General features: G+C 43.5%; 1 protein-coding gene across 10 annotated transcripts in view; it reads right to left on the bottom strand.

Annotated features, from left to right (window-relative positions):
• Window positions 1-13131, bottom strand: part of MARK2 (microtubule affinity regulating kinase 2) — a 382575-nt gene that overhangs the window by 189894 nt on the left and 179550 nt on the right. The window lies entirely within an intron of this gene.

The following is a 13131-nucleotide window of genomic DNA, read 5'->3' as shown; positions in this document are numbered from 1 at the left end:
TGCCGCAGGCATGACCTAGCAGATGCCTGTCCGTTTTAAACGGACAGACAGTAATACACTGCAATACAAAAGTATTGCAGTGTATTATAATAGCGATCGGAGGATAGTGAAGTCCCCTAGTGGGACTAGTATAAAAGTAAAAAAAGTTTAATAAAGTTAATTTAAAAAAAAGTGAAAAAAAAATAAAATGAAAAACCCACTTTTTCCCCTTGCAAAATGCTTTACTATTAAAAAAACCTACAATAAAGCAAAAAAGTTACACATATTTGGTATCGCCGCGTCCGTAACGACCCCGACTATAAAGCGGTTACATTACTTAACCCGCACTGTGAACGCCGTAAAAAATAAAATAAAAAACAATGGAGAAATTGCTGTTTTCTGTTAATCCTGACCTAAAAAAAATGTGATAAAAAGTGATCAAAAAGTCGCATCTACTCTCAAATGGTACCAATAAAAACTGCAAGTCGTCCTGCAAAAAACAAGACCTTATACAGCTATGCCGACGCAAAAATAAAAAAGTTATAGCTCTTCGAATGTGACAATGGAAAAATTTAAAAAACATTAGGGCCCAGAATGCAAGCAGGGGGAAAGGGTTAAAGAATAATATAGAGGCTCCTGTGTATACATTGTGTATACCTGTTTCAATTGCTGTGTCATTCATTGGTTGTCTGCCATCTTGGTTCCTTCTTCCATCAGACTGCGATCACATGACACCACTGCCCATAATGAAAGGGCTCAAAATTTATAGATGTGATTAAACTGGGAACAAATGACACTGCTAGAATATTGCTGGTGAGTTACCATAATATGTGCAAAAAATAAAATAAAAATAGAATATCCACCAGAAAACCTATTATATTCCCCATAGTAGACCTGCACTTCTCTAACAACTATATCCAGTGCTAGACTTCATAAATAAAATCAAAGACATTTATGATACCTAGTGCAAAGGAAATGTGGAAGAGGGAACTTTCCCCTTACACCGTTTTGATTGGTCCTCCTGACTGGCTGCACTGCGAGTATGCCAGATAGTTAGGTTATGTTTATACCCAGTGGTTAATTGTAGATTTGTTGCATATTTTCAGTGAATTATCGACAACTAAAGTACAGCTCAATACATGTGAATGGGGCTGAACAGAATCCTATACACGTTGAATTCAAAATCCAAACAAATTTATGGGCATGTTGTAGATTTTTAAATTTGCAGTATACCCTGTTATAGAGGTTTCTGGATTTTACCCATTGCTATGTTGTGGGTAAAATCCAGGACAAAATTAGCATTGAAATTCACGTTATACATGCAGATTTTGGGCCGCTCCATGTGAGAATAGTTTTATACCGCTCAACTAAGAAGAACGACTGACTAGGCAGCTGCAAATGTATTATTCTGTTAACCACTATAAGGGTGGTTTCATACAGGTTTGTATGCATTTTTTTGAGCCAAAGTCAGAAGTGGATTCAAAAGGAATGGGAAATATAAAAGGAAGGAGTCCTACTGCTCATTCGTGCTGGATCCACTTCTTACTTGGGCGCAAAAAAAACTGCAGTTCTGTTTTTCGAAAAAGACACTGTGTTTTGTTTTTTTTGCAGTAATGTTATGGGTGGTTTTACACACACACACACACACACACACACACACGATAATTGTGCCATCTACATTGATCAACATTCCAGATACAATATAGAAAGTACAGGGGTCAGCCTTTGCATCACAGATATGGGGCCAGCAGTACAATGAAATACTGTAATAAACACATCATACCAAAACCAAACCTCTTATAACTGTTAAGCCCCAGTAAGATATTTATAATTAAGAGATAGAAAAGGAGACAGTCAGTAGAATTTGGGGAACAATTTACAAGCTTGTGTCAGGCCTCATGCACACGACCGTAATTTTCAACCCGTAATTACGGATAAAACTGCGGACCCATTCATCACTATAAGCCACGGACACCTTTCTGTATACTTACAGATGTGCGTTCAGGCCATAGAGATGATCTGCAAATGATAGAACATGTCCTATTCTTGTCTGCAATTGCGTAACAAACTCGCCCATAGAAGTCTATGGGTGCTTCCGCCGATGCGGACGGCTACGGTGTATCCGTAGGTTCCGTATTTGCGGACAGTAAAAACCTTTATGGTCGTGTGCATGAGGCCTCACATAGTAAGAAACTAGTGCGGATATAATGTCAACATCTCCACAGGACTAAAGCAAACACTAGTGCAAGACGGAGATCACACTGAGGTGTGCAGACTTAGGTTTTGACTTAAAACCAGAAATGGTGCTATCCACTCACTCAATCTGCTTTATACATGGGACATGTCCATACATAAAATACCAGATATGTCTGCATCTTAAAGTGCGCATTCATATTGGATAAAACTTGTCTGAACTTGCAGATTTTGGAGGTATCAGCTTGACCTAATGTGTATGGAGTACTCTTAACTCTCTCCCGAATGCAGAAATCTCGGGGGGAAATAAATTTTAGATTTCTGCAAGCCTGATCCTTTATTCCCAAAGGAAATAAGTGGCTTATTCCCCTCTCCCCCCAATTAAATAGATGTGCACGCTCTGCCCAGCATATGGGGGAGTGGGAAGAAATTAAAAATGGAAAATTTTACGTGTACCTTTACTCATCAAGCAGACAGTTATTTGTTATATATGTAAACAATATAACTCCTGCAGCTGTTGGTAAAAAATCAGAGCTCATGGACTGAATATTAGAACAGGTTATAGAAGTGTGAGGCCCCATGCACATGACCGTGCCCGTAAATCACAGTCCGTGAATTCGGGCATGGCCGGACGCTGACAGCCACCCGCATTTGCAGGCCGTGCTCCCATTTAAAGTATGAGAGCACGTTCTGTAAAAAGCAAAAAATAGGATGTCCCCTATCTTTTGCAGGGCCTTTCTACGGCACGAACACCTTCCCATAAATATATAAGAAAGTGTCCGTCGGCCATAAAAATGAAAGGGTCTGTAATTACAGATGAAATCTACGGTCGTGTGACTGGGCCCTGAGAAGGTAGTGCCCATTAAATTTCTCGATATGTATAAAATTCCAGAGCAATGCTTTAAAGGACGGGTGTTCTGTCCTCGCCAGCTAGTCCAGTTATTTACGTAATACCTCTTTTTTTGTGTATGATTACCAGTACAGATATTGCAATTGCCTATTCTTGTACCCCATCTATATTGTATTGTATGGTTATAGCACCATCTACTGGTGGTTTTGTGTATTCCTAGATTGTAGTTCTCTATGTATTATGGGAAAGCGCCTGAGGCATTGTGGGTTATTTCATGTTCCTGTTTGTGTATGAGTAGTAGCCATTATTCTCATCATGCCAGTTCTACCTCAAGTTCAGTGCCAACAGCCTGTTCTAAGCATAGTCGGTAAGATCAATATCTATATGTTATAATCCTGTGGTTCACTGTATCAGATAGCACATTGTCAGTTTGTAGTATTACCTCATGTTATATTGTGTGTGTATAGCAGATTATTTGTATCCTATGCACTGTACAGTTGATATATTCTGAATACTACTGTTATTTCATCCTATAGTTTCACCCTTTCCTGTCTACCAGCAATAAAGAGAAAGATTACAGTTTCACAGCCTTTTTCTTAAGACAGGGGGCTTAGCTACATGTCAGATTACACACCGTGCTAACGTGTATGAGGACAGAATAGTGAAACAACTGCTGAGAACAAGCTCAGAAGATCAGACCATAGGGTGCCCGCCATTATCCACGCAGAGCCTGCATACGGATATCGCAGCAACCTCCTAACGGTCGCATCATGTCTCAAAGTCGAGCATCTTCGGTCAAGACAAGGTCCCTGACAAGTGGCTCTAACAGGACATCGATCAGAGAAGCTGCCGCCATTGCCTGCGCAAAAGCTGAAGCGGCAAAAGCGAAAGCCAGCTTCGCAGAACAGGAAATACAGATAAAGCTAGAGAAAGCGCGCCTTGAAGCAACTCTAGAGAAACTCACTGTTGAGAAAGAGACAGCGGCTGCCATAGCAGAATCAGAATTTCGAGGAGCCGTAGAACTTCCAGAAATCGAGAATCGGCGCGGCGTTCTCCAGCCGGAACTTGAACACCAAGGTCCAGAACAGCGTACCTTACAATACGTCTATCAACATTCCAAGTCAGAATACGATACCGACTTCCAACTCAACACAAAGGGTTTTATTAACCAGCCAAGCCACCCTGATTATTCAGACGGCCAGAAAGTTGACTATCAGTCTCCTTACTGCAAACAAGAGAATACACATCAAAGGGAAACCGGCTACAACAACTTCTCTTCAGAACAGAAGATCAAAAACCCGCTGAAGCTAAGAGAGACGCCCTTCGCTTCAGAACGGTACTATGCAGGTTGTACTAAACCACAGACTCCCAACAGGTATGGTCGCACACCACACATGCACTCTGACCACACACCAGTAGTCGGATCTAACGTTAATCAAGCCACAATGGACTTTGCCAGATTCCTTGTTCGACGTGAGCTGGTCACCAAGGGACTTGTAAAGTTCAGCGATCTCGCTGAAAACTACAGAGCTTGGCGAGCTTCCTTCCAAAATGCCACCAAAGACTTAGATCTATCATGTAGTGAGGAACTGGATCTCCTGGTAAAGTGGCTAGGAAGTGAGTCCGCCGAACACGCTAAAAGAATCAGAGAGACATCAATGTATATTATCCAGATGTTGGTCTTAAAAAGGTCTGGGACAGACTTGAAGAGTGCTATGGCTCAGCCGAAGTCATAGAAAGTGCCTTATTCAAGAGAATTGAGGACTTTCCTAAAATAGGGAACAAAGGCTATACAAAGCTTAGGGAATTAAGTGATCTGTTAATGGAGTTGTGTGTCGCAAAGGCAGAAGGGGATCTGGTAGGATTGACATTTGACACTGCAAGAGGTGTGAACCCCATAGTTCAGAAGCTCCCATACAACCTGCAAGAGAAATGGGTTATGCATGGTTCTAGATATAAACAGACTTACAATGTACCATTTCCTCCATTTAATGTGTTTGTAGATTTTGTCTCTGAACAAGCTAAAATTAGAAATGATCCTAGCTTTGATTTCACGCTGTCATGTGCCGCCACCCCTGTTAGTAAACCTCGTAGAGCAATGGTGGAGGTCCACAAAATTAACGTTTCCTCCACAGGTTCAGTCCATAAAGAGTTCAGCTCCCGTCAAGGAGAAAAACCCAAAGACCCGAGCAGACAGTGTCCCTTACACAGGAAGCCACATTCCCTACTTAGGTGCAGAGGCTTCAGGGAAAAGTCTTTAGAGGACCGCAAGGCCTTCCTTAAGGAAAACAACATCTGCTTCAAATGCTGTTCTTCAACATCACACTTCGCCAGAGATGGTGAGGTTCGTGCAAAGTGTATCGAATGTGACAGTACAGAACATAACACAACTCTATACCCTGGAGCATCATCGTGGACTTCGCCCCAAGACTAAGAGAATAGCGGGGAGCTGAAGGACACAAGTACTGACACTCCAGCCGTTACTTCTAAATGCACAGAGGTTTGTAGAGGCCTCATAGGAGGAAGGTCCTGCTCAAAAATCTCCCTAGTGAGAATTTACCCAGCAGACGACCGGGACAAAGCCATCAAAGAATATGCTATTCTAGACGATCAAAGTAACAAGTCGTTAGCCAAGTCTGCCTTCTTTGATAGTTTTAATGTCAGAGGCCCTGGCGCCCCCTACCCTCTAAAAACTTGTGCCGGTACTGTAGAGACAGCCGGAAGAAGGGCAAGCGGCTATGTAGTCGAGTCTATAAATGGCCAAGTGTGTCTGCCCTTACCAACCATACTGGAGTGTAACCAAATTCCTGATAACAGGTCTGAGATACCTACGCCGGAAGTAGCAGCGCACCAACCTCATCTGAAGCGTATAGAACACTTGATCCCGAAACTTGATCCAGAGGCTCAGATAGTCTTGCTCCTCGGGAGAGATATTGTTCAAGTCCACAAGGTTAGGCAACAGATCAATGGCCCTCACAACTCTCCATATGCGCAGAGACTCAACCTAGGATGGGTAGTCGTAGGAGGGGTCTGTTTGGGAGGTGCACACATACCGACAACTGTCAACAGCATGCTTACCAGTACACTGGAGAATGGACGTCCATCTCTCCTCCGAACATGTGAAAATCACTTCTTCATAAAGGAACTGCCACACAGCACTTCATCATCAAGTACCTTTGTAGGCTCTGCCTACGATGACTACATCTGGGATGGCAACCAAGATCACGTAGGGTGCTCATTCTTCCGCCAGACGAAGGAGGACAATCGTATGGCGATGTCATTCGAAGATAGACTGTTCCTAGACATAATGGAGCAGGGAATGGTGCAGAATGAAATGAAGAGCTGGGTTGCACCTCTACCATTTAGGCCTCAAAGACAACGCTTACCTAACAGAGAACAGGTTTACAAACGTTTCGTCTCTCTCAGACACAGCCTGCAAAGAAAACCAGAGATGAGCGACCACTTCTTTACCTTCATGGAAAAGATATTCCAGAACGGCCATGCGGAGTTAGCACCTATACTCCCAGACTCTGAAGAGCGCTGGTACCTGCCCCTGTTTGGAGTGTACCGCCCGAAGAAACCAGGTCAGATCAGAGTAGTATTTGACTCAAGTGCCAAGTATGAAGGTGTCTCGTTGAATGACGTCCTGATGTCAGGCCCGGATCTAAACAACAAGCTCTTGGGAGTACTTCTACGCTTTCGCAAAGACTCTGTTGCATTCACGGCTGATATCCAACAAATGTTCCATTGCTTCCTCGTCAAAAAAGAACACAGAAATTTCTTGAGATTCCTTTGGTACAAGGATAACGATCCCTCTAAAGATGTTACAGAGTATCGAATGAAGGTACACATCTTCGGTAATAGTCCTTCCCCTGCAGTTGCCATCTATGGGCTGAGGCGTGCGGTCCAAAGAGGTCGAAACGAAGTACGGAACGGATGTCAGACGCTTCGTAGAAAAGGATTTCTATGTGGACGACTGTTTGAAATCAATGGCCACAAATGAAACCGCAATTTGTCTTCTGAAGAGAGCCCAGGAGATGCTCGCTCTATCTAACCTGAGGTTACACAAGATCGCTTCTAAGAGCCATAAATTGATGGAAGCCTTTCCTTCTCATGACCACTCAAGTGACTTAAAGGATTTAGATGTAGGCATAGACTCCCCTCCCATGCATCGGAGCCTTGGCCTACTCTGGGACCTAAAAGCTGATACCTTCACCTTCCAGGCCAGCAGAGAAGAAAAACCCTTCACTCGCAGAGGAGTACTGTCGGCCATAAGCAGTTTATACGACCCACTGGGATTTGCAGCTCCTGTAACCATCGAAGGTAAAGCTATGTTGAGAGACTTCACCAGGGAAGTGTCGAACTGGGACACACCTCTTCCCATGAAGGAAAGAGCCACGTGCACGGCTTGGAGAAATTCCCTCACAGCCTTATCTGGTCTTCACATAGCACGCCCGTATGCTTCTGTACCAACTACCAAGGTTGAGACACAAAGACTTTGTGTTTTCTGCGACACTTCAGTCAAAGCGATCGCTGCTGTAGCTTACTTAAAGGGAATGTGTTGCCAGAAAAACATGTTTTTTTTTTAAAAATTAAACATTTAGTGTGTGGGTGATTAAACATGGTTCAAATTTTTTTTATTTTTTTCACGAGTCAGGAAATAGTCAGGAAATATTATAAATTAATTCTAATTTATAATACTACCCATTTTTGGTCACTAGATGGAGCTATTCCCAAAATTGCAGCATTGCAACAATGGGTTAAAAGCCCTCGCTCTAGTGAGCTCTCAGCATCCCCCCCTCCTTTATCCTGGCTAGTGCCGGGATAAACGAGGGGTTTGAACGGTGTAACCTCCTACGCTGTGTGTCGCCATTTTTTGAGCTAACACACAGCGTAGTAGGTTTACATACAGTAGTAAACACACACACAAACACGAACATACATTGAAATCTCTTACCTGCTCCTGCCGCCGCGGCTCCCTCCGGCCCGTCCGCTCCGTTTGCTGCCGCTGGTCCAAGTGCACAAATCCGGAAGCCGCGACCGGAAGTAGTAATATTACTGTCCGGCCGCGACTTCCGGTCCACAGGAAAATGGCGCCGGACGGCGCCAATTTCGAATTGGACTGTGTGGGAGCGGCGCATGCGCAGTTCCCACACAGACGCCGTACACTGAAGTCAATGGGACGGGAGCCGTTCGCAGTCCCTATGGGACTGTGGCTGCCGTATTCCATGTCTGTATGTGTCGTTAATCGACACAGACAGAAATGGAACAAAAAATGGCAGCCCCCATAGGGAAGAAAAAGTGTAAAAATAAGAAAAAGTAAAACACAAACACACAAATGAATATAAACGTTTTTAATAAAGCACTAACATCTTTAACATATAAAAAAATAATTTGTGATGACACTGTTCCTTTAAAGACGATAGATACCAGCGGACAATGTCACCTAGGGTTCGTCATGAGCAGAGCAAAACTAGCGCCACTCCTTGAACACACAATACCACGCCTGGAACTTTGCGCCGCTGTGTTAGCAGTTGAGTTAGCCGAACTCATCACTATGGAAATGAACATTGAGATTAAAGACGCCGAGTTTTACACTGATAGCAAGATAGTACTAGAATATATCTGTAACTTAACTAGACGCTTCTGTGTCTATGTAAGCAACAGAGTGCTAAGGATTAGACGATCTACCTCTCCCGAACAATGGCATTACGTACCTACGCATCTCAATCCTGCAGACCAAGCAACCAGATCCGTTGCAGCTAACCGTCTCAAAGACACAATCTGGTTTACAGGCCCTACGTTCTTGTATAGACCGATGCCCAGCACAGTAGAAACCGCCATGTTTGAACTAGTGGACCCACATGCAGATGTTGAGATACGCCCTCTGGTATCTGCGTTGCATACGGAGACTGTGGACAGCCACCTGAAATCTCATAGATTCAGTATATTCTCTACTTGGAGATCACTTGTCCGTGCAATCACCTGCTTGACTCACATGGCTCGGTCGTACAAGATAACCTCGTCAGCAGATAAAAGGTACTGTAAAGGCTGGCATCGTTGTAAACATGTCTACACGGCTCTCGATCTGGAACAGGCAAAAAAAATTTCATCCAATGAACCCAATAGTGACGTCGGCTGACGTCAAGCGGGGAGTGTTCTGTCCTCGCCAGCTAGTCCAGTTATTTACGTAATACCTCTTTTTTTGTGTATGATTACCAGTACAGATATTGCAATTGCCTATTCTTGTACCCCAACTATATTGTATTGTATGGTTATAGCACCATCTACTGGTGGTTTTGTGTATTCCTAGATTGTAGCTCTCTATGTATTATGGGAAAGCGCCTGAGGCATTGTGGGTTATTTCCTGTTTGTGTATGAGTAGCAGCCATTATCCTCATCATGCCAGTTCTACCTCAAGTTCAGTGCCAACAGCCTGTTCTAAGCATAGTCGGTAAGATCAATATCTATATGTTATAATCCTGTGGTTCACTGTATCAGATATCACATTATCAGCTTGCAGTATTAGCTCATGTTATATTGTGTGTGTATAGCAGATTTGTATCCTATGCACTGTACAGTTGATATATTCTGAATACTACTGTTATTTCATCCTATAGTTTCACCCTTTCCTGTCTACCAGCAATAAAGAGAAAGATTACAGTTTCACAGCCTTTTTCTTAAGAAGACAGGGGGTTTAGCTACATGTCAGATTACACACCGTGCTAACGTGTATGAGGACAGAATAACGGGTGTCGCGAATTATTATTTTTTTATATAATATTGCTTTTAGTATGTTATTAAAATACATTTTATTTATTTGTGTGTTTGTGTTTTACTTTTTTCTGTTTTCTAACTTTTACTTCACTATGTGGGCTGCCATTTTGTTTTTCATCTCTGTATGTGTCGATTAACGACACATACAGAGATGGAATACGGCAGCTACAATGCATAGGAGTCAATGAACGGGAGCCGTTCCATTGACTTTGCTCTCTGGCTCTGTACTGCGCAGACGCAGGTCAGAGTCACACAGAGCAGAGCAGCTGTTTGCAGGGAGAGAGCAGGCGCCATCTTGAAGACCAGCTGCACTGCAGGTAAGGTGTGTGTCTCTGCATGTCCCACTTCCTGTCTCACAGACCGCCGCTCTCGTGACCCCCGACGGTAAATCTCTAGTTGTGCGGAGACTGTTTGGGAATGTGACTAATGAACCTCTCAGTCTCCGCACAATTAGAGAGATTTATCGTTCAGGGGTCTGGGAAAGCTGGATGACCACCATTGCCCCTCCTACTGGAATGTGAGAGGGTTCATTAGTCACATCCCCAAACACACTCCAGTAGGAGTAATGGTGGTCACCCAGCTTTCCCAGACCCCTGAACGGTAAATCTCTAGTTGTGCTGAGACTGAGGTTCATTAGTCACATTCCCAAACAGTCTCAGCACAACTAGAGATTTACCGTTCAGGGATCTGGGAAAGCTGGGTGACCAACATTACCCCTCCCACTGGAGTGCGAGAGGCTCATTAGTCACATCCCTAAACACTCCAGTAGGAGGGGTAATGGTGGTCACCCAGCTTTCCCAGAAGCAGATATAACCAGGAAAGGGCTGGATGGACGGGCTGAGGGTGCACAGAGTTTTTGGTGATCCCTCTCTGTCATGTGATCGGACCTAGGTTACCGATTCATCAGACGGGGTTCATGTGACTATAAATCTGTCCATAACAAGAGACAGTGCACTCAGGACAAGCCCTGCCCTCATGCCGTAGTTGTGTGGTTCTGTCTGCAGTGATGTCGGTGGGTGGCTCTGACACCCGCCTCCCCCGTCGGGTCATCTCAGGACAGAAGGTGTGTCCGGATTGGAGACACAGCGCCGCACCTGTCCTCAGGTTGTGTCTGGTATTGCAGTTCACCTCCACTGAAGTGAATAGGACAGAGCTGTAATACCACACACGACCTGAGGACAGGTGCGGCGCCATGTTTTCCTTGACGACCCCTTTAAGACTTTTCCCATGTGTGTGTGGCAGAGCGGAGTGTGCACGGGCGCCGCTGATACTTCATAGCCGCTTATCAGCTGTTTTGAAGAATCAGCGGCGAGCACCCCCCCCCCACACACACACCTACAAATCCCCCAAACACGCAAAATCAAGTGTAATCAAGCGGTTTTTTATGTGTTTTTTTGCACGTAAAATGTGAAGAAAAAAAAACATGTCAAATACACGGCGTGTGAATCGGTCAACTGAAAAGTCATTCACTTCACTTTCATCATTCTAAGGCTGGGTTCACACGACCTATTTTCAGGCGTAAACTAGGCATTTTATGCCTCGATTTACACCTGAAAGGACGGCTCCAATACGTCGGCAAACATCTGCCCATTCATTTGAATGGGTTTGCCGACGTACTGTGCCGACGACCTGTAATTTTACGTGTCGCTGTCAAAAGACGGCGCGTAAAATAACAGCCTCGGCAAAGAAGTGCAGGACACTTCTTGGGACGTAATTGGAGCTGTTTTTCATTGAATTCAATGAAGAACAGCTCCAAATTACGGCCGTAATTGACGCCTCGCAAAACGCGAGTACGAGCAATTACGTCTGAAATGACGGAGCTGTTTTCTCCTGAAAACAGCTCTGTCATTTCAGACGTAAATGCAGTTAGCGTGTGCACATACCCTAAGGGTATGTTCACACACAATGTTTTCAGCTGAAAAATCGGAAGCAGAACGCCTACAAGCATCTGCCCATTGGTTTCAATGGGAAATACAGCGTTCTGTTCCGACAGGGCGTTTTTTACGTGGTAGTTTTCCAAAAACGGCACGTAAAAAGACGCCCGACCAAAATGAAGTGCACATCACTTCTTGGGACGTTTTTGGAGCCGTTTTTCATTGACTTTATAGAAAAACAGCTCCAAAAACGGCCGTTAAAAAACGCGAGTTTGATTAAAAAATGGCTGAAAATCAGGAGCTGTTTTCCCTTTGTTTAGTAAGCGTGTGAACATACACTTAGCCTTTTGGTGTGTCCTATAACTTCTTCCAGCTGCAGAATCACACCCAATATGGCTGCCGGACACTGCTTAGCAATTTGAAGACACCTTTACCTTTGTGAGAGGGGGGGGGGGTGAGGTTCCCTCCCACATTTACAGCAGCTGTGAGTCAGGTTGCTTTGCCTTATTCACCTTGCTGTAATTCTGGGTAGTGCTCCCCCTGGTGGCCAACATTGGAAAACATGTCAAATTATAATTTAATTTTTAATACTTTCCACCATACGTAAAAAAAATAAAAATACAGCAAAAAACGTAAAAAATATAATAGAAATAAGTAACGACACTTAAGAAAAAAAGGTTTAATTTGCGACACATTCCCTTTAAGGTTGTTGGTTCATCCGAAAATTAATCCTATTAAGCCATGTGCGCACACAGCTGATTATATTGGCTGCAAAGTAGCCTAAAATCCATGGCCAAAAAACATAATATATGCCCTGGATTTTTATTTGGGTGCAATCTGGGCAAACCTAGTAATAAAAATCTGTGACAGGCAGGGCATGCGGTCAATTAAAAAAAATAAAATAAAAAAAAAGTCTACCAAATGTTTGTGCATTTTCCTATGCAGAGATCACTATAGTGGCTAGAAGATTTTATTTTTGTTTTTTTATTTCCAGTGCTAAAGCACCAACATATTCTGCAGCGCTGTACAGATATTTTATCATCACACACGTCAGTCCCTGCCCTAAATGGGCTCACAATCAATATGTTTTTGGAGTGTGGGAGAAAAGTGGAGATGTCCTGGATGAGATTTGAAACCCAGGACCCCAGTGCTGCAAGGCAACAGTGATAACCACTGAGCCGCCATACTGCACCACAGTTTTACATGTACAGTACCTCCACTGCAGTATTTCCCTGCCTTAGCATCCACCACACGTGTGACGATAACAATCCACGTACGTAAAGACATTAATTTTTTTTTGTTGAAAACTGAAAAATAAAAACTACTTGCTAAAATTAAGTGCCTTGCATTATGGCATGTAGTGGATCTCAATTTATTGATTAATCATTCTGAATATGGACGTATTAATGCAAGAGTCCAAAACCTATGAGAAATATATTTGTCTCCAGTAGGGTGTCT

This window comes from Rhinoderma darwinii, chromosome 9, assembly GCF_050947455.1.
Source record: "Rhinoderma darwinii isolate aRhiDar2 chromosome 9, aRhiDar2.hap1, whole genome shotgun sequence".
In the NCBI taxonomy this organism is placed as follows: Eukaryota; Metazoa; Chordata; class Amphibia; order Anura; family Rhinodermatidae; genus Rhinoderma; species Rhinoderma darwinii.
This window is presented reverse-complemented; position numbering and strand designations above follow the sequence as displayed.